General features: G+C 43.0%; 2 long non-coding RNA genes across 2 annotated transcripts in view; both read left to right on the forward strand.

Annotated features, from left to right (window-relative positions):
• Positions 1-17590, forward strand: part of LOC309344148 — a 62633-nt gene extending 45043 nt beyond the window's left edge. The window contains exon 3 of the long non-coding RNA XR_014157633.1: positions 17511-17590. This is a non-coding gene — a long non-coding RNA (uncharacterized lncRNA). The remainder of the gene's footprint in view (positions 1-17510) is intronic.
• On the forward strand, positions 160-4996 carry LOC309344149. The gene is made up of 3 exons (XR_014157636.1): positions 160-391; positions 1525-1693; positions 2017-4996. It is a non-coding gene; the product is annotated as an uncharacterized lncRNA (long non-coding RNA).
• Positions 17591-27151: the final 9561 nt, after the last annotated feature.

Consider the following 27151-nt stretch of genomic DNA (forward strand, 5'->3'; position numbering starts at 1 on the left):
CAAAGGGATATTCAGATGACATAGAAACAGAGGAAGCTGCCTTCCTAGTCCATCTAGCTCAGTTTTATCTATATTGGCTGACAGTGGCTCTCAAGGGTCTCAGGCAGCGAGTATCTTCCACACATATGTGGAGATGCGAGGGATTAAAACTGGGCCCTTCCTTCTGGCAGCTTCCTTCTTAGCTGGATGCCGCAGCACACAACCAGCAATGTGGTATGTATCCTGTGGAAAATATTGGCTTGAATACCAAATAATAATAACATTGGGATATATCTGCCTCTTCTAAAAGCAGCAGGCCAACCATCTAGTTGATGTGATCTGCTGTCACCCCACCCTGTTGTCCATCAGGTCAGACTGGGCTGGAGCATCCTGTCTACTGGAAGGACTGGAGGTACCAAAACTTCATTCCTTGCCACCACTAGTTTAGGCATGCATATTCATCAGTAAGGTAAAGGTAAAGGGACCCCTGACCATTAGGTCCAGTCGTGGCTGACTCTGGGGTTGCGGTGCTCATCTCACTTTACTGGCCGAGGGAGCCGGCGTACAGCTTCCAGGTCATGTGGCCAGCATGACTAAGCCGCTTCTGGCGAACCAGAGCAGCACACGGAAACGCCGTTTACCTTCCCGCCGGAGTAGTATCTATTTATCTACTTGTACTTTGACATGCTTTCGAACTGCTAGGTTGGCAGGAGCAGGGACCAAGCAACAGGAGCTCACCCCGTCGCGGGGATTCGAACCGCCGACCTTCTGATCAGCAAGTCCTAGGCTCTGTGGTTTAACCCACAGTGCCATCCGTGTCCCTATATTCACCAGTGGTTAACTGCAATTTCAAGGAATTGCTTTTTTCAATGCACAAATGGGGCCATCACAGATAAAACACCACAGAAGAAACTTCTGTATTACGTAACATCACCTCAAAAGCAATGATTTGTCAGTGGAGTCGATTCACATATACAGCAGCTAGCCAGCCATCAAGTGTTGGATATTCATGTCTTAACCAGACCCCCCAGAAAGGTCCTGCTCTTTGATCTTCTGTCTCCAATTCCATTCCTGTCCCTACTTATAAAGAGCCAGATTTGGAGAAATTAAGTGTGGTCAGGCTATGCATTCCAATGAAAGAAACAGGCTGTCTCTATGGAAGTGAACGATGCCTTATTAAATATCAGGCCTTCGGAATGGAGATGAACATTTATTACTTTGGGGGCAAATAAATACAACCAATTCAGATTAATACAAATGAAACAGTAGCCTCCCCTGGAGCATTAACATGATGGGCTTGTTTTTATTACTAGTCCTTTTATTCCCTTCCCCAGCAGCCTCTAAAAGCAGGGAGGGGGGGAAACACTTTGAAGGAAAAAAGCTGTTCCTGCATTTTCTGCCTGGCGACATGGCTATTTCTGCATTGTCACAAAAAACAAGCACTTGCATTACAAAAAAAGGGTGGTGTGGGGAGAAGGGGAGAATGCCGAATGATTAGTTACTGTTAATTAAGGAATTAAAAGGCTTTGCTGTTGCATTTTTCAGACATGGATAAGACAAGGCACACATCTGTTGCATCTGACTTTGTAACAGGGGGAGCAGGAAGATAAGGGAGAAGATAAAGCTATATAATGCAAATGGTACAAGGAAAGCCATTCTCAGGCTGGATTTGCATATCATGCCTGGAAATCTGATGAACAGCAGCAAAATGGTGGTATGTGCTTAACCCTTCCCTCCCTTGGAGTTCCCTTCCCCAGCTGCTTTTCCTCATGAAGAATAGTAAAAAAAAAAAAAAAAAATAGCAGCTTGGGGGGTGGGTGAGAAGAAGTGGTTGCAGAGGGGAAGTGCTGGGTGGGGGGACATTAAATGTTTAGCAAAGCCTCACACCCACCACCTGTCTGTTTCAAATACAGTATACCTTTTCCCTTCTACTTTGCAGCTGCTTGGTTGAGACCCCAGTTCCCATAACTGAGGCTGCAATCAGGCAGCACTTTGTTCCGTCTTCTCTTTCTTTACCTAATAATTTTTACTTTTTAGACATAAAGCTACTTCTGGAAATCTAGTGGAATCTAGAGGCAGTTTCATGCTATTCTCCCTGTTTATTGTTTGCAGAAAAGAAACAATTTGCAACCTTTGTAACTCAGAAAAACATTGGAGTTTTTGCATTGTAATTTCACAACATAAGATTTGGGTCACTATCCTGGCATACCCATTCTTAAGGAAATCAGCCCTGAGTGCTCACTGGCAGGACAGATCCTGAAGTTGAGGTTCCAATACTTTGGCCACCTCATGAGAAGAGAAGAGTCCCCGGAAAAGACCGTTATGTTGGGAAAGATTGAGGGCACAAGGAGAAGGGGACGACAGAGGATGAGATGGTTGGATTGTGTTCTCAAAGCTACCAGCATGAGTTTGACCAAACTGCGGGAGGCAGTGAAAGACTGGAGTGCCTGGAGTGCTCTAGTCCATGGGGTCACGAAGAGTCGGACACAACTAAATGACTAAACAACAACAACAACAATCCTGGCATACAGTTCTTTCTCACCATTTAAAATTTAGCACAGCATGGCAGCATATTAATCACAGTTCCATAAGACAACAGGTACTTCAGTGTTAAAGGAATATTAGAAATAAGGACAGAAGTCCTAGCATTATAAGCAGTAAAACAAACACAATAAACCCCATGTCTGAAGGCAGCCCGAGTCACAGCCAGTATATAACTCTGCTCTCACACTGGACATAATTGGGCCAATGGCACTCATTATGTCACAGAACATTAGCAAAATCCAAATGGAGAAGTGAATTCTTTCTAAATCAAAGGGACCCAAACAAATCAGATGTTTCTAGCTTTCTGAGGAGCATGTTTCATTCTTCTATACCAAGTGTGAGGAATCTTTGGCCCTCCATACATTGCTGAACTACAACTCCCATCAGCCCCAGCAAACATGGCCAATGGCCAGGGATAATGGGTGTTGTAGTTCAGCCAAAGATTCCCCACACCTGTTCTAGAGCTAGATAATCTAAACAACCTGCCACAGGACAGATTTAAAATGCAATGCCTCTGGTCCTTTTCGTTTCTGTTGGTTAAAGCACTGAATAATCCATAAGTTTAATTTCATTCCTCTCTACTTTTAATGGAACTGTCTTGAATAGGTTTTCAGTTGTTTTGAAAAGGCACAGAATCCAGCCTCACACTGCCAGAACAGCTTCAGCTTTTGAGAGCAGTGGGTCATATCTTCTGTTGCCACCAGTGATTCTGTTTCCTTGAGGCCAGTGATTTTACACCAGCCAATCATCTGGTCCAAAATCCCTCTAGAGTAGTTCAGAGAAATGGACTTCATAGTCTTGATAGCCCCAATGTCTCCCTTAGTCAGGCGCTGAGAGATATGTGAAAGGTACAGAGTTTCTTAGAACTTTGATGGAATAACACAGTTACTAGTAATTGGTATTCATAAAGGATAGGCTGCTGTATTCCCAGGTCAACGGCTGAGAAACTGATTTGAGTCAGGTACATAGCAACTGTGTATTCTTCTGCTTATTATTTCTAACAATCCAAGTTTATTCCACCCTCAATCTGTTATGTAAAATAACTTCAGAAGCAGTCTTTCAGTGAGCAAAGGAGGTGGGGGAAAGGCTTTTATCAAGAGTAAAAATGCTAAGTTTAAATTCTAGTTTTCATCCTAGGAACTTACACTCTTAACTATCAGGTGGGGTCCTGCACCCTTCTGTGGTTCATAGTGAAGACAGTCCAATTTTTTGGGTGTGGAAATGAGGTGCCCATATTCTTGATAGCAGTGGTGTTAATGCCACACAAAATGGCTGCTATGGGCAGGAAAAAAAGGTGCTGATACTCTATACCAGTGAGTATATTCACAAAAAAGCACTGGCAATGTCATATTGTAATTTGGAAACTGAAGGATTTACATGCGGGTGACACATATACAACTTCCATATATTAATGTATGAACAAAGTAGACACATTGGTTCTGACTAAACTCTAGTAATGTGCAACTAATCAGGCACAACAACCAACGGGTCCTGGACAGAGATGTGCGTCCCCATCTACATCGAAAAACATATCCAACCAGTTCAGAGAGACCCAGATGAGCATGCAATGCATAGATCCAGATGTGCATCTGTGCAGATTCCTGCTTCTGAGTACGGCATTCCCTCACTCCTATATCTTTAATATTTATGTTTAAAAATGGGGTAGGTGAGGTTCCCCTGCTGAAATTACCCTTCTCTGCACAACAATTAAAGGCAGTCCAGCCTTGTCCCATTCTGCAACCCTAGAAGTACCTGAATTATTTGTTCTGTACGTAGAAAAAAGCCTAATACCAAATCAGCCAGCTGGTCCAGCAGCTATCCAGGAATTCAGGACAGAGTCTTTCCCAGCACTCCTAGGAGGTGCCAGGAACAAAACCTTTGACCTTTTGCCTGCAAACCAGGGACCCTGATAGTGCTTTTTCGGGGGGGGGGACACACAGGGGTACACATACCCCTAAACATTTTGTGAATCAAAGTTTGGCCTCATTGAGGAGCAGTATTTCAATATCAGTAGGAAAATGAGAGTACCTCTAAACATTTTTTTAAAGGAGAAAAGCACTGCTGCTACTGAAATATGGTCTTTTCCCTACATGACTGATAAGCTGCAGCCTAATCATATTTGTTGCCTCCAGGGAGCTGTCCATGCATTACTGTGCCAGGTTCAAGGTTCTTGCATTAATTTACGAGGCCCTTAACAACATGGGTCCAGATAATTTTAAGAATCACCTGATCCCTTATATCCTAGCCTGAGTTATCTGGAGGAGCCTTTCTTGGCGGCTCCCCATGACTCAGACACATGGCTCCTAACTGCATTCCATGCATTTGTTCCACTCTCCCAACTGAGATTAGGCAGTCACCCTTCTTGCTGAACTTCAGGTGCATGGCTAAGGCTTTCTCGTTCTGGCAGGCATTGTAAGGCTGTGTTCAGATTGATAGTAATTTTGTTGTTTTATTGTCTCATTTTCTGTAGATTTTTTTTTCATTTTGCGCACAATACTTAGAAATGCAAATGATGACGCAGTATATAAATGTTTAAAAAAAAACGCAAAGTATTTTCTGTTCCTGTTTGCTGGGTGACTTGGTCTGTGCTGTATAAGACATACCTCCTTCACTTTTAATGCATTATATAAATCAGGCACACCCAACAGGTAGTTTGTGATCTATCAGTAGATCAGTGGACGTTTGTGGTAGATCACTGGTAGATCAGTGCCTCCCCCCAAAGAAGCTCAACAACTTGGGCTCTCCTAAAAAAGCTCAAGAACTTTGACCTGAACCCCCCCAAAATGGGGTAGATCACTGCCAGTTTTTAACTCTGTGAGTAGATGGCAGTCTCTTGGGAGTTGGCCACCCCTGATATAGATGATGTAATTCTGGTCATAGGCAGTTGGGAAAGATGTACTTGTCAAAAATTCCCCTTTTATACAATTATTAAAGCTGCAGGAGCCCTGGCCACTACTGAATTTGCTCTCTCACACATACACACTGATAGTACCTTGCTCCTTTCCCTGGTGTCTGTTACTTCAGGAGATGGAAATGTACTAGGTTTATGAGCCGCAGAATAAATTCATTGCCACATCCGTTATATTTCTCGATGCCGCTTGGTGCACACACAGCCCTTAAGCTTTCTTCTCCCCAGTGAAGGTGTCTGTGTCCATTTCATTAATAATACTCTGCACTCACAGTGCACTGCATATTTATTGTCAGTGAGTGCAAGCTTGAGCTAATTAGCAAAGTTAATTAGTGCTGTACTGCAAAGCCCAGAATATGCAGGAAAGGACGTGTATCTGAGAGAGAGAATAAGAGACAGGGAGAGTGAAAGATAAAAGGCCTATAAAAGTAGGAGCTGGCTTGTTCTCCCTTATTTATGTGTGACATGGAATTGAATATCAGCAGCTAGAGACAGGCTCCCCACCTGGGGATCTGACGCAGACCTTCAGGGGAAACATCTATTACACAGACAAATCCTTTCACTCTCTTCTCTCTCCATCAAAGGAGTGAGCATTCCTGCTGGGAGCCCAGAAGAATACTTCATTCTACTCCACATTAACCAGGCTATACCCAAACAGAATGCTCTTTTCCAGGACTAATTGCTAAAAATGTGTGTAGACTGGAAGACATACCCTTTTGGAATCCAGCCTCCTGTTCATAATCTGTATCTTTGTGTGTACACATGAATGTTCACATACATGCATGTGCAAATTACTATGATATTTCATCAGTGAGGTAAAGTTGTTTTGCATTGCTCAGAAGAAGCATGATGTTACTTATTATTATCGCACATACTGCTGGTCCAGTGGGCTCTAGCATTGATCCAAGTTAAGGATCAAGTCCCTGGCAAATTCTCTTTCCTTAACAACACCCTCCCCTTTTTATCCTTTCCACTTTCCACCAATACTATGTATATAACCATGAGAAATTCACATGGCAGAGAAAGGTGTTGCAAATGAATGGAGGTATTAATCAAAAGAACAACAACAAAAAATAATAATATACTCAGCACCTAATGATGACTGCTTTTGATAGATGCACGAGACCTTCAGACTATGTATTTGCTGTTACTGGACACAGGTGGCAATCCTAAGCACACTCACCAGAGGGTAAGTACCATTAGACACAGTGGGTTTTGCTTCTGAGTAAACGTTCATAGGGTTGCTCTGCGAGCAGTTTTGGTACATGTATATTATCATGTTGAGCAGCAAGAACTGTACCACAACAGGAGTGCTACATCAGCCCCACCCAGCAAAGCTCATGTGCCTTTAGCAGATGTATGACTGAGCAGGGAAACATTTTGCCAACATGAAGGTGCAGAGAAGAAGGGAAACCACACCTGTTGAATTTCTGCCTGTCAGGTAGCTGTTGAGGGTACCTAGAGGTAGGTGGCTGGTGAGCCTATTTAACAGCTCCTAACTCAAAGAAGGCACCTATGATTGATGGTCAGGTGTGTGTGCGTGTTGCCAAACCCATATTCTTTAGTTACATTTGTACAGTAGTAAGAGAAGCTGCACTGCCAGGAGGTAAGCCAGGTCACTTTGCAATGTGAAGCAAGGGTTTGGGAGGATTACCACACAGGCTATTGGCCAGGCCTTCGATTTCAAGTGCATCCCTGTAGTGAATCAGCTATGCAAGTGGCTTGACTTCACAAAATCAATGAATCCACAATACTTTTTGACAGATCACGAAGGGATTAACTCTCACAGTGTTGCTATGGATGGGAATAGGCTTGTGAGTCCCCAAACAATCTTACTTGGTGGCATTGGTCTTGTATTACATGCTCCTTGATCCTGACAGAAAATTGCAGTCCTGAGCATGTGAAGAAGAAGAAGAAGAAGAAGAAGAAGAAGAAGAAGAAGAAGAAGAAGAAGAGGAGTTGTTGTTGTTTGGATTTGATATCCCGCCTTTCACTCCCTTTAAGGAATCTCAAAGCGGCTAACAATCTCCTTTCCCTTCCTCCCCCACAACAAACACTCTGTGAGGTGATTGAGGCAGAGAGACTTCAGAGAAGTGTGACTAGCCCAAGGTCACCCAGCAGCTGCATGTGGAGGAGCGGAAACGTGAACCCGGTTCCCCAGATTACGAGTCCACCGCTCTTAACCACTATACCACACTACCATCATTTCAGCATATGGAACAGACCTGCAAGGCAGTGAGCTGGTCTCGCTCCCATTAACACAATGTAACAGGATAGCTTTGCATGCAAAGGGAGGAGATAAGTCTAAACATACAGCATCTCAATGTTTGCAAGCTTTCCTGGTGGGGACTTGCAACTCCCCCACCCAGCACTTGAATTTTAAATACTGTACTCACTAGCAATACTTAGAAAAGATTGAGATGGTTTGTTAGCCAAGCAAACAGCAGCTCACCTCTTCCTAATTACAGTTTACCAAGGTTCATATTCCAAGCCAAAGAATCATGGAGCTTGGCAACATTTTCCAAAATAGACACACCTTCTGAAGTCGCTATAAATACAGTGTAGCTAGACTACACTTAGCAGTAGATTAGAATCAGCTACAGTGATGGGTCCTTAAACTTCATTAGAGCTGCCAAAAGCTGTATGTAAGAAATACACTACATTGTTGCTGTGTCTGTTATTTTCTAGTTATCCCCTAAACAAGGATATGGTAATCTATGGGCCTCTGGATGTGTCTGGCTACAACTTCTATCATTCCTGAGCATGGGCCAAGTTGGCTGGGGCTGATGGGAACTGGAGTCCAGCAACACATGAAGAGCCACAGGTCCCCCATTCCTGCCTAAAACATTTCGGAGCAGACAAACTGAGAATTCTGGAGAGAGTGTGAAAGAGAGAGATCTTAAAGCCATTCCCTAATAAAGACTGCAATAGTTAGAGCAGTTCCTGGCTCACAAACACACTTTCCCTCCCCTAGGGAAAAGCCATTTGCCTTTAGCTTGGTGCAGAGTACACTATTTAAGAAGGTCTTTAATTCCCCCTCCTTCCAGGAGATCAAACATATATTTTGCCTCAGGCCTATGCCTCATCTGTAGGAAGTTTGCCTTATTCCCCTCCCTAGGCATTGCTAACTTAAAGGATTCCTGCAATGTTTTCTAGCCAGAGTTTGACAGGTTTTCTTAAGGTGGGAAACAGCAAGGCTAATGCACTGGTTTTGGGTTGAGACTCTCTCCAAAGTGGGGCCCTCAGGCAGGCAATGCATGGCCATCTTGTGTTTTTTAAAGAAGAGTTTTGATCTTAAATGACACAGTGTTTATCTCTTGCTCCCTTTCCTTGGCTTGCCGCTCTCCCAAAAAGCTCCATCAGCAGATGCCTCTGAATAGAACGAAGCTTTTGCTAGTTTCTTGTGGCAGCATTTCTGCAAATAAGCATTGAAAATACAGAGCTGGGCTGGGAACCTGCCAAGCCTGAGATTCTGCCCATTTTAATTTCAGGAGAATTGTCTGCTTCCTCCTCTTGCTTTTAGAGCCTTTATATGTTGTTTAAAGAACACCCCTTTGGCAAACGGAAAGAAGCATGGCAGCTTCAGGCTGTAAATGAAAGATAAGCAGGAGCACTAATACATCTTTGGAGAGAGGGTGGTTTCTTTGCTGTAAACTGGCATAGCTCCCCAGTCCAAGTCAATACAGTACAGTGGAGATGATTTGATCTGGGGGTAGATTCGGCCCTTGCTGTATTACGAATTGCTTCCTGGCCTTCATGACTACACTGTTTGTGCAATTCATGCCTTGCTTGCTTAGTCCTCCCTAACCAAATACTAGCCTAGAAGTGTGAGTACATAGAGCCGGAATTCTATGGAACTTTGAGCCTGGGGAAGACACTGGACAAGCTACTTGCACATATAGAATGAATTGCTTTGCAGACCAATCTAGAGTATTGGTCAAATATATACTATGGAAGTTACAGTCATAAAAAAATCAAAGAGTATGGGAAAGGGAAAACCAACTCCATTTTAGAGATGAGTAACTTGGGTGCAGGCAGATTAAAGCTCACATTTTTAACTCCCTCAAGTCTAAAGTAGAGACACTGGAAAATGTGTGACAGGGTTTCCCCACTTTCTGTCATGAACTGGCAGGATGACAGAGAAGAGGAGGAGGATCCCGGCAAGGGGTGTAGCTGAGACTGGGACACAATGGGGCAAGCTGGGAAGAGGGAAGTAAGTACTCACTGGGTGATGGAGGATGGCGTGGGGATGAGGGTCAGTACACAAGAACCAGAGCAGCAGGATCCATCACCAGAGCCAGAGGGACCCCTGTCTCCACCAACACAACAGACTCTGAGGCATAGGGAGCAGTGGGAGAAGTGCTCTAGGAGTCTGAGGCAGGCGAGGGTTCATACCCCAGTTCTCTAGTTGGCCAGGTGGGGCTTGCTAACTCTGGGATGAGGTGTGTGATTCCTCAGCTGGAGTAGGCTTGGAGCAGGTGAGGGTCACTTGCCTCATCAAGCCCAGATGCAGGAAAAGTACAAAAGGGAAGCAGAGCTGAGGTGTTTTAGCTGCTCAACTGCCCATGTTGATGGGCCTTGGCTTCTCCTGGACCTCTATGGCAGTGTTTCCCAACCTTGGGTCCCCAGCTGTTTTTGAACTACAACTCCCATCATCCCTACCTAGCAAGACAAGTGACCAGGGATGATGGGAATTGTAGTCCAAAAACAGCTAGAGAACCAAGGTTGGGAAACACTGCTCTATGGGACTATGCTTTGGGCTGTATCCTGACTGACCCTGGCTGGCCCTGGACTGTGTTTCCTGATCTTTGGACTTTAGATTTTGGACTTTGATTGTGTAGATGGACCCCTGGACTTTGGACTTGACATACTGACTTGCTGCCAGGTGGGCTAGGGGTTCCAGGCACTCTTTTTCCCCTTCTTTCTTTCTTTCTTTCTTTCTAGTTCAAATCAATTAACAAGTATGTACATTGAAAAGGGCAGCGACGGTGAAAAACTGGGTATTTGTTTGACCCTTTCCACCAGACCATTTGACCAATCTAAGTCGCCTCCCTCCCCAAAAACTGGTGTTCCACAGGAGGAAATAGAAAGGCATCATACAAAAACCAGTAAGTTTTCCACAGGGTGCAGATAGGTGGTTTGGAAAATGTGTGAATTAGATCAGGAAAAAACAGTGCAGGGGAGAAGCTTAAATACCAACCACCAGAGTGGCCTTCTTCCCTGACTTTATTTGCGCACCCCCCCCAGCTGCTTTAAACAATAACAAATAACAGCAGTACCCATGGGAGATCCAGTTATGGATCTCTTAGCCACTCATCACATTTGACCCTCAAATCTCATGTAAACACCCAAATATTTGTGTACAGTGGTACCTTGGGTTAAGTACTTAATTTGTTCCGGAGGTCTGTTCTTAACCTGAAACTGTTCTTAACCTGAAGCACCACCTTAGCTAATGGGGCCTCCTGCTGCTGCCGTGCCGTCGGAGCACGATTTCTGTTCTCATCCTGAAGCAAAGTTCTTAACCCGAGGTAGTATTTCTGAGTTAGTGGAGTCTGTAACCTGAAGCGTACATAACCTGAAGCATATGTAACCCAAGGTACCACTGTATCAGGAGCTCAGCACAGTTGGGCAATAGGACCTATTTTAAAATGCCACAAAGTAGTTGTTGATGCTTACATACCTGTGGAAGCATCAAAACTAAAATGAAAGACAAGTCAAAAGCCAAAGCAATGGCCTATCTGAAAGGTCACAATTTCCCCACAAATGTCAAGAGAGCCCATTTTTGGAGAACATGTGGGGTGCTGAAGCCCATGCTTGAACAAGTCCCCAAACCAAATACTAGTCTTGGCACATAACTGAATTGAACTAGATTCCCATAAAATGTGGAGGCTGTGGCTAGGTACCATGACCTCTATCCAGAAGCTGGGCTGTGCAGAGGATAGTGGTTACTGGGACAAAAGCAGTTGTTCCATTTAATACAGGCTTTTTGTGAGTCGCAGTCAACTCGACCTGATCCTCACAGTTTTTTGCAGGGTGGGGAGGGGAACATGTTATCTATTATCTACAGAAAAACAGTTCCCCAGTGCAAGGAGACTTCCGTGCATCACTCCTAGAATAATTAAAATTCTCCTTAGCACCAAACCCTATTGATTAGCCAAAGGGCTTCTGTTGGAAGTGGAAGAGACCAGCGTGAAGCAATCCTACTGCCCGCTGTGCTGATCTCTGCCAGACGTGCATCTGATGCCTTTTCATTATTGTTTGCCAATGATTTGTTTCCCCCCACAAAGCTACAGCTCCCTTCAGAAGTGTCTGGCGATATTGCAGGGCCCTGGGAACTTCTCAGGGGCATTTTGGGGAAGGTGAAACTAGGAATAGAAGAGAATTTCATTTGGTCTGTATTTTATAGTGAACTAAATCTCCTGGGCTAGTTCATGAATTATGACATTGCCATCCAGATTTCGCACTTTTTGGAATTTTACAGTGCAGTTCTTGGCTCAAGAAGCGATCTCTGTTTTAGGATAAAATGCATTTAAAATGCATACATGGGTATATAATACATATTTAAATACATATCTTGTGATTAAGTATTTAAATGTATATGTAAATATGGATTTAGAAAAAGCTGCACAGGCTCAGCATATGGAGTACAACTGGTCTAAATTTAACTCCTGGGGCAACCAGGACAGCCATCCAGCACAGACCACTGCAAGCTTTAACCAGTTCTTTCCACCTTCCACCAAAACTCTTGCGTCCCAGTAACCAGGCATGGCTATAGAGGGGAGTGAAAAAGTCTGGAGCTGTGAAATGGCTTCTTGACATTATCTAGAAATGGGATGAATCTGCATTTCACCAAATTTCTCTGGGGGAAGGAGAAGTTCTCCAACACATTCTCAAGGGCAGAGCTCACCATGAACCAGCAGCTCAGTAGCTCAGCTTCTTCTTTTTACCTACAGTTTTGGGTTTTGTTTTGTTTTGCTGCTGCTGTAAACGGCAACAACAGCAACTATCTTGGCAGCCTGGCCTCCATTTTGCATCTTCCACAATATCCCAGACCTAGTGTCATAATACAGCATTGTAGGTGGGGGAGGGGAAAAAATGTTCTCTCCCTGTTTGCTTCTCACTACTCCTGCCATAGGGATGTGGGTGGCACTGTGGGTTAAACCACAGAGCCTAGGACTTGCCAATCAGAAGGTCGGCAGTTTGAATCCCCGTGATGGGGTGAGCTCCCGTTGCTCAGTCCCTGCTCCTGCCAACCTAGCAGTTCAAAAGCACATCAAAGTGCAAGTAGATAAATAGGTACCGCTCCGGTGGGAAGGTAAACGGCGTTTCCATGTGCTGCTTTGGTTCGCCAGAAGCAGCTTAGTCATGCTGGCCACATGACCCAGAAGCTGTACGCTGGCTCCCTCGGCCAATAAAACGAGATGAGCACGCAACCCCAGAGTCGGTCACGACTGGACCTAATGGTCAGGGGTCCTTTACCTTACTCCTGCCAACGCATGGAGGGCCACTGGTTCCCCACCCCCATTTAGCTACATGGGACAGTCTAGCATCCCATAGTTGAAGAGTCAAATAATTTCCGGTTTGGCTAATAATTCTGTCTTCCTTTTTGCAACCATGCATCCTTTTACTTTTTTGGTCATCTTCTTAAAGGCAGCATTCCACTGACAATCAAAACACTTCCTTAGCAGTTGTGTGTAGCTCTGCAGAGGACTCTTATCTGAAGCAAGCGAGTCCCATGTTTGACTGTCTCCCTTTGCCCAGCTTGAAATGTCAGGCTAGGTGAAGATCCTTTGGCTGTTCTCTCCAGAGGACGTGTTTAAAAGCATCCCTGCAGACATACACCTCCCTGCCCTGACTGGAGCAGACTAACCCAGCTTTCTCCTACTGGAACAAACAGTTCACTCAGTGAAAATTACAAAGTGCTCCAATTTCATATATGGTTACTGACCTGGAAATTGATTGTTCCCCTACGAATGAGAATTTCTCATGTAGGTGGTATCACTGACAAGTCCCAAAAACCTGGACCGCTGCAGAGAGAGGAGGGAGGGAAAATATTTGCCCAGAGTATGCTGTAAGGGTCATTGATGAGAAACTCAATTTGGTTCCCATCTTAATCAAGAGTAATAAATATTAATACAAAATGCTTACAAGGCTCCATTAGCCTCCAAAGCACTTTACCATGCTGATTGTGCTGATTAGTCCTCAGCACTTACAAGGCAAGTGAATAGCATAAAACTTTGATCTCTCTTTTGCAGACAAAGAACTGGAAATGTCAGAGTTTAAAGACACCACCATCCTGGTTGGCTAGTTTGTACACATGAAAGGCTCTGCTCCGCTCCCCCCCCCCCCGCCACAATAGGGTGGCCAGGTGGAAAAGAGAACAGGGGGCCCGCAGGTTTAATATCTGTGGTGAATAAGAATTTCACCTATTGAAATTCCCTCTTCCTACACAAGCATTAAAGCTGCAGGAGTCCTGTCTTGTTTTAAATCCATTTACCCTTCCTCAAAACATATCAGGAGTTGACCCAAGTATTGAGTCCCTAGGCTGCCGATGGAAACCTGAACTCCTATTTATGGAAACAGCTGCATCCTTCTGAAAATGTTCCACACCCTCCAGCATATTTTAGAGGGAATGAACACACACACACATGCGTGCGCGCGCGCGCACACACACACACACACACTGCACCTAGGGATAGATAAATATTTCAAGTTCAGTTTCTCTTGGTTTCCTGTTTTTCTTACTTTCACTTCAGTTGGCCACATTTCTACATCAGTTTCCAGATTTTTTCATATGAAGTCCTAAAAACACCCCCCCACACACACACTAGCATTTTAGTGTCCCTTTCTCCTAATATACACGTTTGTAGGCAATTATGCTTTTCATAGGCATCTCTCTCAGTATCAGTCCTGCCTTGAGATGCTAGGAACTGATCCTGGGACTATCTACATGTGCTCTACCACTGAGCTATGGCAGAAAAGGTAACGTGCAAACCAGACAGTAGTTGCTGCCAATGTATCCAGCTGCTGCAGACTGCAATGAAACCTAGAGATAGAGACGTCTCTCCAATTTGCATGTTACAATAGCAACAGTAGATGCAACAATATTAATTTTGATGTGAATTTTCCTACAATGCACAAAGCACATCAGCATATTTTTCAAACTCATTATAACTAGCCAAGTGACGAGAGTTAATTGCCAAGTAAGGCAGACTGTATTTTGTCGAACAGCTACACCTTGGCACACCAGGAGAACATAGGTCTTGTTTCTAATTGATGTATATAGAGGGGCTCTGATGAGCATTAGGGGTTCATTTCAAAAATGTACTAAAAGAAGACCACTATTTGAGATCTCAACCCTATAGAAAACTTTCTGTGAAATTCTGGTGCCTCTGACTGCTGGGGTTTTTTATGCTTGAGTTTTCCTGTTTCTGTAACTAAAGTGGCTCCATTGCATATGATGGAGTGACATTGCTTGACACTGGCTGGGACTTTGGCCAAAATCGGTCATTTTGCTAAAGGAGCCTTTGCTGTCTTGTATAATTGCTATATATGACTCCATGAATTAGGAAACAGCCTTTCACCCCCATGCCAGCCTTCTGCTAAACAGTAGGCACACATTAAATTCTACTCTGCAAAGTTCCTTGCTTTACTGCTCTGCAGCACCACTATAATAATTAAGTGCTGTTTAGGACAGCTTTATACTTCAACAGTGTATGTGTCCCTAGCAGAGAATTCATATTTAAATACAAGAGAAGCCACTGTTTGGCTTTCAATATATTGCCTTCATTTTAGGAACACTGATGAATAAAGCTTGGGATGGAGGAGAAATTTGATTTAGTTCATATTTCAAGGTGAAGCCACCTAATTCACACTTTCTGAACCAAAACAAAGCCATTATTTAAAACCCACACCTCTACAAATTTTGCACTGCAGCTCCCTAGCCTGTGTGTTTAAAATGTATATACCAGCACAAAATTTGCACTGAAATGCATGCATTAATGAAGATAACACACATAATGCATTAAGTTAGGGAAATTTGCTTTGCAGAAATCTGCATATCAGGCAAGTTTGCATACAAACATATGTATATTAGGGGGAATTCACACTAAAATGCTGGTGAATTTTTTCCTTAAAATAAAATTAAACTTATGTGAAGAAGTGAACATTTGAAAAATAAGAAACAGAGAAACCAGAATTGCCAGCAAGTAATGCAACCAGCTAGGAGGATGGTTATAAGAAAGGATGTCCACAGAACCCAGTTGTCATGCTTTGTTTGTACCTCCTTTCATTTGTTGTCCAGTTCTTCCCCTCTTCTATTGCTTCCCTCCCACTCCAAAACCCCTGTGTGTTTTGGAGCCTTGCACAGGTGCAAAGCTAGCAGAGTCATTATTGTCCCTTGGCACCACATTGTGAAATAGTTTTTATTAAAGATTTTCTTGAATTACAAAAGAATGTGCAATGTCTCTCCCAAATACGTACACTTATTAGGGAATAAGCTCCACGGAGCATGGTGGGACTTCAATCTGAGCAATCTTCATGGGATTCTGCTCTTTCACATGGGCTGTTGAGAACTGGAGTCTGAACGCGCCAACACTTGCATTCAATCCTTTCCTATCGTGCTGCATTCTGAGTCGGTACACTCAGAATAGCTGCAATCTTTTGCCACAGCAACCATCTCTGTTGCGCCACTGGCTCAGAGACTGGTGGGCAAGACCTCCAGCAGGTGCAGCGTTCTTCTAGTGTTTTGGGAGCAAGGAGGTGGAAGATGCACATGTTCTGTGAGGGGAAGCCACTGAATTTATATTGAAAACCACTGGCACCAACTGTTTCAACTAATGTGACTTGACAACATGTCCGCCAATAGCCCAGCTTCAGTAAAACCAGATAGGGTTCAATTTGGCTGGGATTAAAACTTCACATTGACACTGCTTTAGAGGAGCTGTGCAGGGAGCTGGACTGAAGAAGGTCCTAAAGATTGAAAGAGTATGGGAACTCAATGGAAGGGCAGCTGGGAAGAAAGAGACAGATGCTTCTGTGAGAGGTTTACTGGATTTTTGCAGTGGATTCCAAACTTGCCTTGGTGCCTCCTTGTCTCTAATACCAGGTTCTAGAGATGATTTTAGAATGATGTGGGGTGGAATTCAGAAGCATACCCACTCATAAAACTAGGTGGGCGTTTTGTGGTTTTATGAGAGACATTTTGAAAGTTCCTTTTAGAGCGGAGAAGCAGCATATAGAACAACTGGTGAAATGGTTGGAAGAATAAATATTTTTAACGGGCCTGTGGCCACATAATAAAGGATTAATGGATTGATAAATAACTTGTGGCATAGGATCAACAGGAAAATCATTTCCCCCATTTTGACTATTGGAAAATAGCGTTAGCATATTGCCCCAGGGGCACAGCTATTGCCACAGGTGCCAGCGCCCTGGGTGCCCAAGCACCCACACAATTCCCCATGAAGTCCCACAGTCGTGGGGCCAAGTTGACACTCCTGGCTATTGTACAAGTTCCCTGGCATGGTGGATTCAGTATTTGAACTGGGACAAGATTAGCACCTATGTCTGTGGAAATCACTTCCAGGAGTGGGGTGCAGGCAGAGCACTGTTGCTCGCCCGTCTTCCCAACTTTGAGCTTTGCTGCTGGTTACCAAGGGTTAGAGAGGCTGGTGTGGGGAACTCAGTGTGGGTGGGCATGGCAGCAAGAGCATCAGATTGGCTGTACAGGCATCTTGCAGACCTTCCTGCTCTTTGCCTCTCCCCTCTTGGTAACCAGCAGTGACGCTCAGCATTGGGAATCCAGGTTAGCAGTGCAGTTCATTCAACCGCTGCTGCCCTCTTCCCTTAGAAGTGAAACAAACCGCAATGTTGCAATGTTTTGACATGCATTGAAAACTTTTCTCCCAAACCTCCCCAAATCAGCCTATTTTATTTCTGCCTTTTTCACTCCTGTTGGTTTGTGTTTTTTATACTGTTTTATGGCCCACATTATGTTTTATAGTCCATTCTTGTACTTCACTTTTTATGATGGTTTATATTGTTCAGCTGTATTGTATTTTGTGTATTTGATTGCCAGGTGTAGCTGACTTTTACCAGAGATTGTAAGCAGCTTTATAGAGGACCTTTCTCAAAAGGTAGGGGTATAATTTTCTATGGATAACTATTTGTTTCATCATGAATATGGTATGAAACAATTTCCTAAGGTAACTATGCTTTGTTTCGCCATGTGACCAAAAGCAGCCTTGCCTTTGGACAAACCTGAAGGTGCATTGTTAAACTATGGAACTCAATCCCCCAGGAAGCAATGATGGCCTCAGACAGCCTCAAAAATGGATTAGACAAATAATAAGGCTGTTGATGGCTACTAGGCATAATGGCTATACTCTATAGTTGGAGGCAGTAATGCAGGCACCCCCAAACTCAGCCCTCCAGATGTTTTGGGACTACAATTCCCAACATCCCTGATGACTGGTCCTGTTACCTAGGGATGATGGGAGTTGTAGTCCTGAAACATCTGGAGGGTCAAGTTTGGGGATGCCTGCAGTAATGCTTCTGAATACTAGTTGCTGGAAGCTTCAGGAGGGGAAAAGGCTCTTGTGCTTGGGTTTTGTGTGTAGGTTTCTCACAGGCATCTAGTTGACCACTGTGAAAACAGGACACTGGACTGCATGAGCCATTGGCCTAACCAAGCAGGCTCTTGTTATATACTTACAGTAATGCCTTTTCTCCCAGAGCTTGCTTCCCCTTCAGGTGTTCTCTTGAACCCCCACTGGAGGTCATATCAGCATCCTAATGTTTGTATACTGGCAAGTTGCTCTGTATGGGATGCAGTCTGCCTCTTCTCCAAGCTGACAGCTGCAGTATCTAAAGGAGGTAATGCTCTTCTGTACTTGCTCGGTTTTCTGTTTCCCACCTCTGCCTATCATCCCGCGTTATCCGATCAATACATCCTTGCAGCCGGAAATGGCTGATTAGCACTAAAAGTAGAGGCAGCAAGCAGAAATCCTCCCTAGAGAAATTACCAAGAGTGGCAAAGATAAGGTCTAAGGACCCTCGGTTCATTGAGATAATGTCTTTTTCTTCTTCCATTGGGCATGTGTATAGGAGCTGATTGATGCAGGTACATAATGTTTTTCCAGAGGAAATGGGGGTTGAGAGGAAGGCAAGTTACAGCCATCATGTATAAAAATTGTGAGTCCCCCTCTCCCCTCCCCTCCCCTCTTCTGCCATCTCCATAGACATTACCTGGGTTTAACTTTGTAAAAAAGCAACTTCAATTTTTTTAAAAACAACAACAACAATCAAGCAGTGTATAAAGGTTATGAAATAAATAAATTTGATTCAGGTCTCAGCTCAGAACCTGTTCACAAGAGCTCATCTATGGACCATGTAAAGAAACCCAAAGAGAAAAAGTCTATCTGGGCATATGCAGAGTGCATTTCTCCCTCCACTTGAGCAACCACTGACTGGTCCATGTGTCTGAGATTGCATGGCAATTCTAGATCAGAGATACTGGATTCTAGGTAGGTTGCAGTCCATCCCTTGGCATCTCTCTTTTTAGACATCAGCTTTTGTGTCATCTACCCCTTAAGAATACTCTGAAAAATGTAAAGTGTGAATGCAAATAGCATTTTTTAAAAAACCAAAACAGAACACACAAGCTCAACGGAAAGCCCAGAGATTTGGCAGGTCCTTCTTGAATGTTGGTAACAAACTTGGGTTTATTGCTGTGTGAAGCAGCCTTAAGTGAGTCCTGGGTGCAGCAGAACTCCTCATCACCCAAAGCAGTGCCGTTCTCGTCTCCCAGGCAACCAGTTTATAATTCTTTCTCTGAGCAGTTGCAAAGGAGGAAGATAAGCTACGGCTCATGTTCAGTGGCAATCAGATGGTGTCCAGCTACCTATCGGCCGTAACTGGATGTTTCTGCTATTAATTTTAAACTGAGAAATGGGGAGGGACAATTTGTTTCTTCAGAGGGTTTATGAAATGGCAGCTTCATAAGTCTAAAAGTTAACAAGGTTCCACTCTCCAAGTGCACGTCTCTTATGCCTGTCCTTGGTAAGCGGTTCATTTCTCAGTGTCTGGGTGCTCATACGCACATGCTGGATTATACATTATATAAGGACTATCCAATTATCTATGACCAATGGGTTGTGAGCGGCTTAGCAAAGAAAATCCCCATGTACCACAGAGTAGGTGTCAGTCAATTCAGAAGATGCCAAATATCTCATGACATTGGCGCCTTGGTTAAAGGGTTTTTCTTGAATGAGCTGATCCTTGCAAGTTCACATCAAAGGGCATGTGAGCTCTGTGTTGAATCACATCCAGGTTACCTGCCCTTCTTGTCCATTAAACAGGCTCTCTGTTCTGTCAGTGTTCATATCAATGGGCTGGATGCAACTATCTCTCTCTCTCTTCCTCCACCCCTGTCCAGTAAATACATAGTTGCACAATGCTCTGCTTATTTGTTGTTTGAGGTGCAGATGTCTTCTCTCAATATATTGCTTCTGTTGTGAAGAAATCTCATTTTATGACAGTGGGGCCAATCATTCTTAAGCCAACTGAAGCTAATACAACAGAGCCATGATTGTTACCCATGGTATATATGCATACTTATTCTCGTTTTCCTTGTCTCTGGTCCAGCACATTCAGCAGGTTTTTGAAGTACTACAAATACTTGCAAAAAATATAATGGGGAAGAAAAAAGAATCATGAGAAATAATGGCTCAACACTCTGGAAAACAACAAAAACAGACTAAAAAGCCAATGTTTCTCACTGAGGCTGTTCAAAGTGTACTGTCTTGGAAAATGCAATTCTTCCCCAAGATTGTGATGGCATTGTCTTGTGGAATAGGTTCTGCAAGTGGTACCTATTTGGTATTGCTTAAACCAGCCATTAACAACCTGGTGTTCTCCAGATGTTTTAGACTACAACTCCCATCAGCCCCATGGCCATGCTGGATAAGGCTGATGAGAATTATACTTCCTCCCTCACAGAGATGAGCAATTGTGACCTAGCTGAGTCCAGGAACAGACCTCCTTGGTCTTAACCCTTTTATGAGCTAACTAGCACTTATGCATACTTACGTTTGACTGCAATTTCCCCCCCCCCCACATCACTTAATACACTGCCAGTTTGAACACACCTTTGCTCAATGTACACCTAGCCGCATGCTGAGAACCTTGTGATTGCCCATTATATGTTGCTGTTGATATATTTGGCAGTAAACACTATATTCTGTTCCTGATACAGGCAAATCTACCAGTATTCTAACTGGAAACTGGCCCACTGTTCTCGTGTTTTGTGCTGTAGGAGTAGACATAATGTTCTAAATTAATCTAAGCAATTTAAATGTTGCAAGACCCTAGTACAAAGATCATGCTCTCGAAGCAATCCTAATTGCACCACAAAAGCATTTCCATTTGGCCTTAGTTTGCTGTTTGCCTAGCATAATGGTTCATTCAGCCTTGGATGTTAGACTCCACTGGCCTGCGGTTTGGCACAGATACAGCATCACATCTACCAAGTTAAAGACCAGTCAGGAGCCTATATTTTCATAGCTAGCTTCCACCTATTTGAAGCCATGTATGGGGAGGATCAGTCAAAGGCACCAGAGTTATATAGTAAAAGGAAAGTCATAACACAGAGAAGAGAGACTCCTGCAATTATTGACACACAATGGAGAATGTGTTTCCAACCCAGCCACCCTGCCAGGGTCCCTATTTACTATATATAACTCATCCTCTTTGTTTATAATGTGAAGCATCTGAAGACCCAAATGCAACTTATCAAAGAGTCGGCGTGCTTGAGTATTCCAAATGGGTTCTGCCTGGCCACACATAAATTGTCAGGGTAGAACTGTTACTGATAAAACACTCAGCATAGCTATAATTTGTGGGTTGCTAAGAGCAGGAGCCTTTTTATTCAGAGATGATGGCTGTGCTGTCTGTCAGAGGGAAAGTTCATTTTCTCCAGATTAGTAAATAAAGCCATTAAGAGCAAGACAGATCATGAGTTTTATTCTGGGTTAGATCCTTAGCCAATATAAATCAGAGTGACAGTGCTGAAATCTGTGGAGATGTACTTATGCTAGCACATAATGAGGATCCAGCTTTGATCATTTCTATGCAGGCTTGACTTTTGCCCAAGTCACTAGACCCAGCAAACAAACTCTAGCTTGCCCTTTACAGTAATGATGGTGGGTAATGAAGGGACAACAACAATTAGCAAGCAATTATTTAACCAACATAAAAGCCAGGCAAGTAAAACAGTTCCATTTTGCAAGTGTTATAGGTAATGCGGGTGTTGGGGAGAAACCAGACCCGTCCAATTTAGTTTATAGTTGTGCTGGAATACAATTAGTAAATGAATTCAATCAGTCAAACCTTCTGAAAAATGCCACTAATTAATAGTGTCATTGGGTCACGCATTGAGGTCAAGGAGGCAGCACAGCAATTGTACTGGTCAGTCACATGCATAAAAGCAATGAATCCAGTGAGGCATTTAAGAGGATGACCTTTGTTCAAAATAAAGGATAAGTCACCACCTGTTGTCAAACAGGAGACTGAATAAGAGTGAGTGCTCCATTGGACTGTGGCCTTAAATACGTGAGAGTCAGAGGGGTGTAACAGATAGAATGTTAAACTCTGATTTAGGAGAGCTGGGTGCAAAATCCTGCTCAGTCATGGAACAGACATACTAAGGACTTGGGCAGCCATCACTTCTTGGTGCATCCTGAGCTCTTTGGGGGACAGGCAAGATGCAAATGCAAATCAAAGGATTTCCAGTTTGCATTCATAAATTGTCACTGGTATTCATAGTTTGTCCCATTCACATATAAGGTGGAGTAGGATAGAAGTCTTGCTTTAAGAGTAAAAGTAGCATACTTGAGAGGGACAAGGCAATGACACATTATGTTTTTCTCTTCCAATTTTTTTTATGAGAAACAGCACGATGAACAAATAAAGGCTGCTCTGGGGAATCGTGTTCAGAGTAAACCCCAGGAGGAGTACTATGAAACTGCTTTTTTCTTTCTTTTTTAAGTATTGATTCAAATGCTGGTCTTTTGGGAAAGAATATTTGAATTTGTGCTTGTGCAGCAGGTTTGAAATATTGTGGTGTTTGGATATCTAGTTCATCAGAAAGATTAATTTATTCAGAGCTCCAGGGTTTAGAACAGGGGTGGGCAGCCTCAGGGCCAGAGATGGCCCTCCATGCAATTTAATGTGACCCTCTGTCTAATTTCATGTGGGTGGCAAGGAGGAGGGGAAGAGGAGACAGAAAGAGAGGGGGGAAAGTGAAGAAAGACAGAGGGATGAAAGAAAAACAGAAATATAGAGCAGGGAACAATTTTCAGCCCAAGGACTGAGATCTCTTTTGAGCAAGTTTCCAAGGGTTACGTGGCAGTGGTGGGTGTGGCTAGGGGCAAAAGTGGGTGTTGCAATGAATTAAAATTTATCTTTGTACTGTAGGCTAGTTACCACCCACAGCGTTATACCAAAGAGGAATTATCAGAGCTCAAGGGCATGTTCTTTTCCAGGCAAAATGCTTGGGGTGCAAAAATGCAGGATCAACGAGAAGTGTGACCTGTGGAGAGGGACCATGGCCTGGGAAGAGTTCCAAGGGCCAGGCAGAGAGGCCCAGAGGGCCACATTGGGGCCTGAGACTCCCCGCCCATACCCCAAGAGATTGACAGTTCTAGGACACTGAGGATGGAATAGTCAGAGGTATAGCATTTCTGTAGGTGAGTGATGTCAGGTAATAGTATTGTCTGAGCTGAGCTCATGTGGTGTTAGCATCAAGTTTATAGACCCAGATGTTTCCAATGTCTTGGGTCAGACAGCCATCTCTGTTACAACAACTGATAAATCAGAGACACTGTGATTCAAATTGAAGTGCTTTGCAACTAGTTTTTCCATTTTTCCAATCAAGGTTGTGGACTTATGGTTCCTAAAAAGTGTGCGTTGATCAGTTGTTGTTTTACCCATGAACTGAGTTTGGCATTTGGGGCATTTGCACTCATTGAAATAAACTACATTGCACAGCCCACAAGTGATGTTTTGTTTGATATAATAAATTATGACAATCATAGTGCTTTTGAAGGTAACTGTCTGCGTGAGATAAACACAGGCAATACAGTGTTTTGAGTCATGAGGATGTGATCTAGGATTGCTGATTGGTGGCTTCAGTACAACTTTCACTAATAGTCTCCATAGATTGGAGACTGGCAGAATGCTATAACAGGAGGCTTGCTGATTGCTTGAGCAAGATGTTCTGAATTTGCTAGTAATGGGTAGCTTTCTCTGATTGCCAGGTGATACCTAGGAGATGTTGGATAGAAATCTACTAAACACAGAATAAGGTTGTTGTTGTTGACTGATACATCACTTTCATGGAGAACATGTTTTCAGGTAAAATGCTTTCCTGGTAGATGTTGTATTAACATGTAGAGGATATCCTCTGTGCAGATGGTGTTCTTCAGGTTAACTGGTTCTTTGATCGTTTTCTTTGTTGTTGCAGATGACTTTGATTCGAGCTGTGGATAATGCTTCTCTTCATATGTCTGGAATGCCTGTATTTCCACTCTAGATAGCTGTGGGCATCAGTGCATTTGTTGTGATCAGTGACTTTTTTGTTGTTTCTGGTGGTAGGGCTCAAGGAAAGGGATGGATGGCTTATCGGTGGTGTTACCAAATGTAAACTTGAAAGAGGGATATATACAGTTGGTGATATCACAAAGTCATCAGCAACATACCACTGCCATATAAGTGGTTTACAAATAGGCTCTTTCAGGATGCCTTGTTCAAGTTTCCCCACAATCAGCTTTGCATAAAATGGAGTCAAGCAGGTGCCCACAGACAGCTGTATCCTGTATTCGTAGGCAGTGTTGTCCATTGAATGTAAAGTTATTACAAGCAGGGATCTAGTGTAGCTAAAGTGATGATAACCTGTGTTCTGATGTTTATTTTAAAGACTGAATCCCATCATCATGTATATTGGGGTAAAGCAATCTGACAGACCATTTCCTCATCAGTCTTGCTCCTGGAGGGTTTTATATGTTACCAAGTGCACAAAGCCAGTCACCCTAGACACAACCATTCTTCTGGAAACAATACAACAACTGAAAGGATCTCTCTTGCTGTCTCTGTATTAAAATTACAAAATATGGGACTTCCGGAGGCGGCGCCACCGACAATGGCGGATTCCCTCTAATCTAGAGGGAGAAAACCCCACAGAAATCGGGTCCTACCGCTGCAGCGAAGCGGGGACCCTTTCGAAAACCGCAGGCGGGTGAAGCCTGCGACCGTGGGATTCGGCGGGCACCTTTTGCGCCCCCCCGATCGGCAAAGGAACCCTGCAAAGGGCTCCGGAGCGAGACGGGGTGCTGGCGTGGTGCTGAGAGTCAATCACTACTTCTGCGGAGCGAAGCTGCACAGCTGATGTCGGAGAGCGCTGTCCTCTTTCCTGTGACAAATTGGCTCTTAAACAACAACCCGTGAGTAGGACAATTGAAAGATCAGGAGATCAAAGGAATCGCCCCTTTGATCAAAGGAACAACCTTGAATTTGGCACCGAAGCGGGAAGGTGTAAACAGGAAGTCCGCCTTCCGCTTTTTGTAAATAGACTGAAGCAAAGATCTTACAAGCTAAAAAGCCGGGAAAATTGATTTTAAGATTGAAATTTCCTGCATCTATAACCATCAAAACCCCCCTTGACAGCAGGAGAAAGGGGGGGAAGAAATTTTGACCTTTTAATCCTGCAGAGAGAGTGAAAGAATACAAGCTTCCATCGTCCCAAACCTGGGGACGTAATGTCAGGACAGAAATTGTCGGTGATGTCTATTAACCGAAAACAGAAAAACTATTGACAGATAGAACTAAAAGAGAAATAAAATAATTCTAATGCTGCTTTCTGCTTGTTTGCATTATATTGAAAGGAAACAAAGTATTTGAAAATCGAAAGTAAATTTCTCTTTGTTGGATACATTTTAAAAGATGGACGTTAAATAGTAATTGTATCCCCTAGAGGGAGCTAGCCAGCGTGTTTGTTGCAATTTACAGGGAAGATATAACAGCTGTGAAAATCAGACCATGGGACCAGCTATTTGACCTTGACAGAAATGAACAGGGAGGAAGTCTTACTTGCTGCCCTTGGCAAAATAAATGCTGTGCTGCAGCAGTTGGATGAGAAAGTGACTTTGATGAACCAAAAGTTGGATTTTATATCTGCTGCAGCTAGTAAAGATGAACTAACAGGAAACGAAGTTAAAGAAATTTTACAACAACCAATTCAGGAAATTGGTTTAACAAGGCAAGTTCAAGGGCAGAGGAAGATGGAAGAGGTTGCAATTGCACCTCAAAAGACACAGAGACTCAAAATCCCGCATGACCAAAAGCTGCAACATTGGAAGACTGAACTTGGAGAACATCTGCAAAACTTTGGAGTTAAGGAAGCCTTTAGCTCTGGTGGGACTGTGAAACAAGTTGATGATTATTTTTTGGAACAACTACCTTTTGGATTACAAATCAAACATTGGGGAGTGGATTACCGGGGAATGGGACAATCTGATAAAAGAAAATGGAGAATATTACTGTATGGAACTCCCCGGAGATTCACTCCCCAAGGAGAAAGGGAAGAAAATATGCAAGAATCCAACAAGGGAAAAGGATGTGTGCAAGTATAAACAGGAACAAGAAAACCTGCAGAGGGGGCATAGAAGGGACCTGAGAGCCTCAGATATTAGAACACCCAATTGATGGACAGGATACAATGGTGTAAGGACTGACACTATCCGAAACCAGGAAGAAGGGACGGATAAAATCAGAATGAGAATTTCTTTTTTATAAATCATTTTATTTTTGGAATTAGTGTAATACTAATGAAATACTAAAATGTGCTGGAAAGGAATTAATTGGCTTTAGCAGAAAGGTTTGAAGGAGTTAAGTTTAAATATGGTTTAAATTTTGAAATTTTAATGTTCTGAAGGTAAGATAAGGTTAAAGAAATTAATGGTAAATTGAACTGTAAAATTTTTAAATGTTACTGATGTTGAAATGAAATGAAGCGGTTCTAGTAATAAGGTAAAATAAGAATTTGCAAGAATGGATTGATATTAGATGAAAATCTGAAGTTATAACATATGAGGATAAACAATTAAGGGTAAATTAAGAGGGTATGAATTTGCTGAACTAATTTTTTAAATGGAATACAAAAAAGGGAGGTGAGAGGAAGTCAGGAAAATAAGTAAATGAATGGTAAGAACTTGAAAAGAGGGATTTTTATTTTTTCTTTCTCTTTTTTATGTCAAATGTTGGTTTTTGTATTTTTCTTGTGGTTTTTTTTTTGTTTGTTTTTGGTTACTGTTCTGTAACTTTTTTCTTGTTAAAATCTAATAAAATATCATTTAAAAAAAATTTACAAAATATGGTACAAAATCTCCCACTACATATTAAGGGCACTAATTGTTTATCAGAATCAAGTGTTTGAATAAACAGTTTGACAACAATATTATACTTACATTGGCTGGCATGTTGCTTTACACCAGGGATGAGAAACCTCAAGTCTGCGTGTGTGTGTGCAAATTCAGCCCTCCAGGTCTCTCTGTCTTGCTCTCTGGACTTTTCCCAGGCCATATCCCTCACTGGCCTTGCTTACACCTCCTTGAGTATTTTTTGCTGGTTGGAATTTATTCTTGAACTCTTAAAAATCCTCTTGCT

The sequence above is a fragment of the Podarcis erhardii genome, assembly GCF_964252035.2.
Source record: "Podarcis erhardii genome assembly, chromosome: 6".
Taxonomy (NCBI): domain Eukaryota; kingdom Metazoa; phylum Chordata; class Lepidosauria; order Squamata; family Lacertidae; genus Podarcis; species Podarcis erhardii.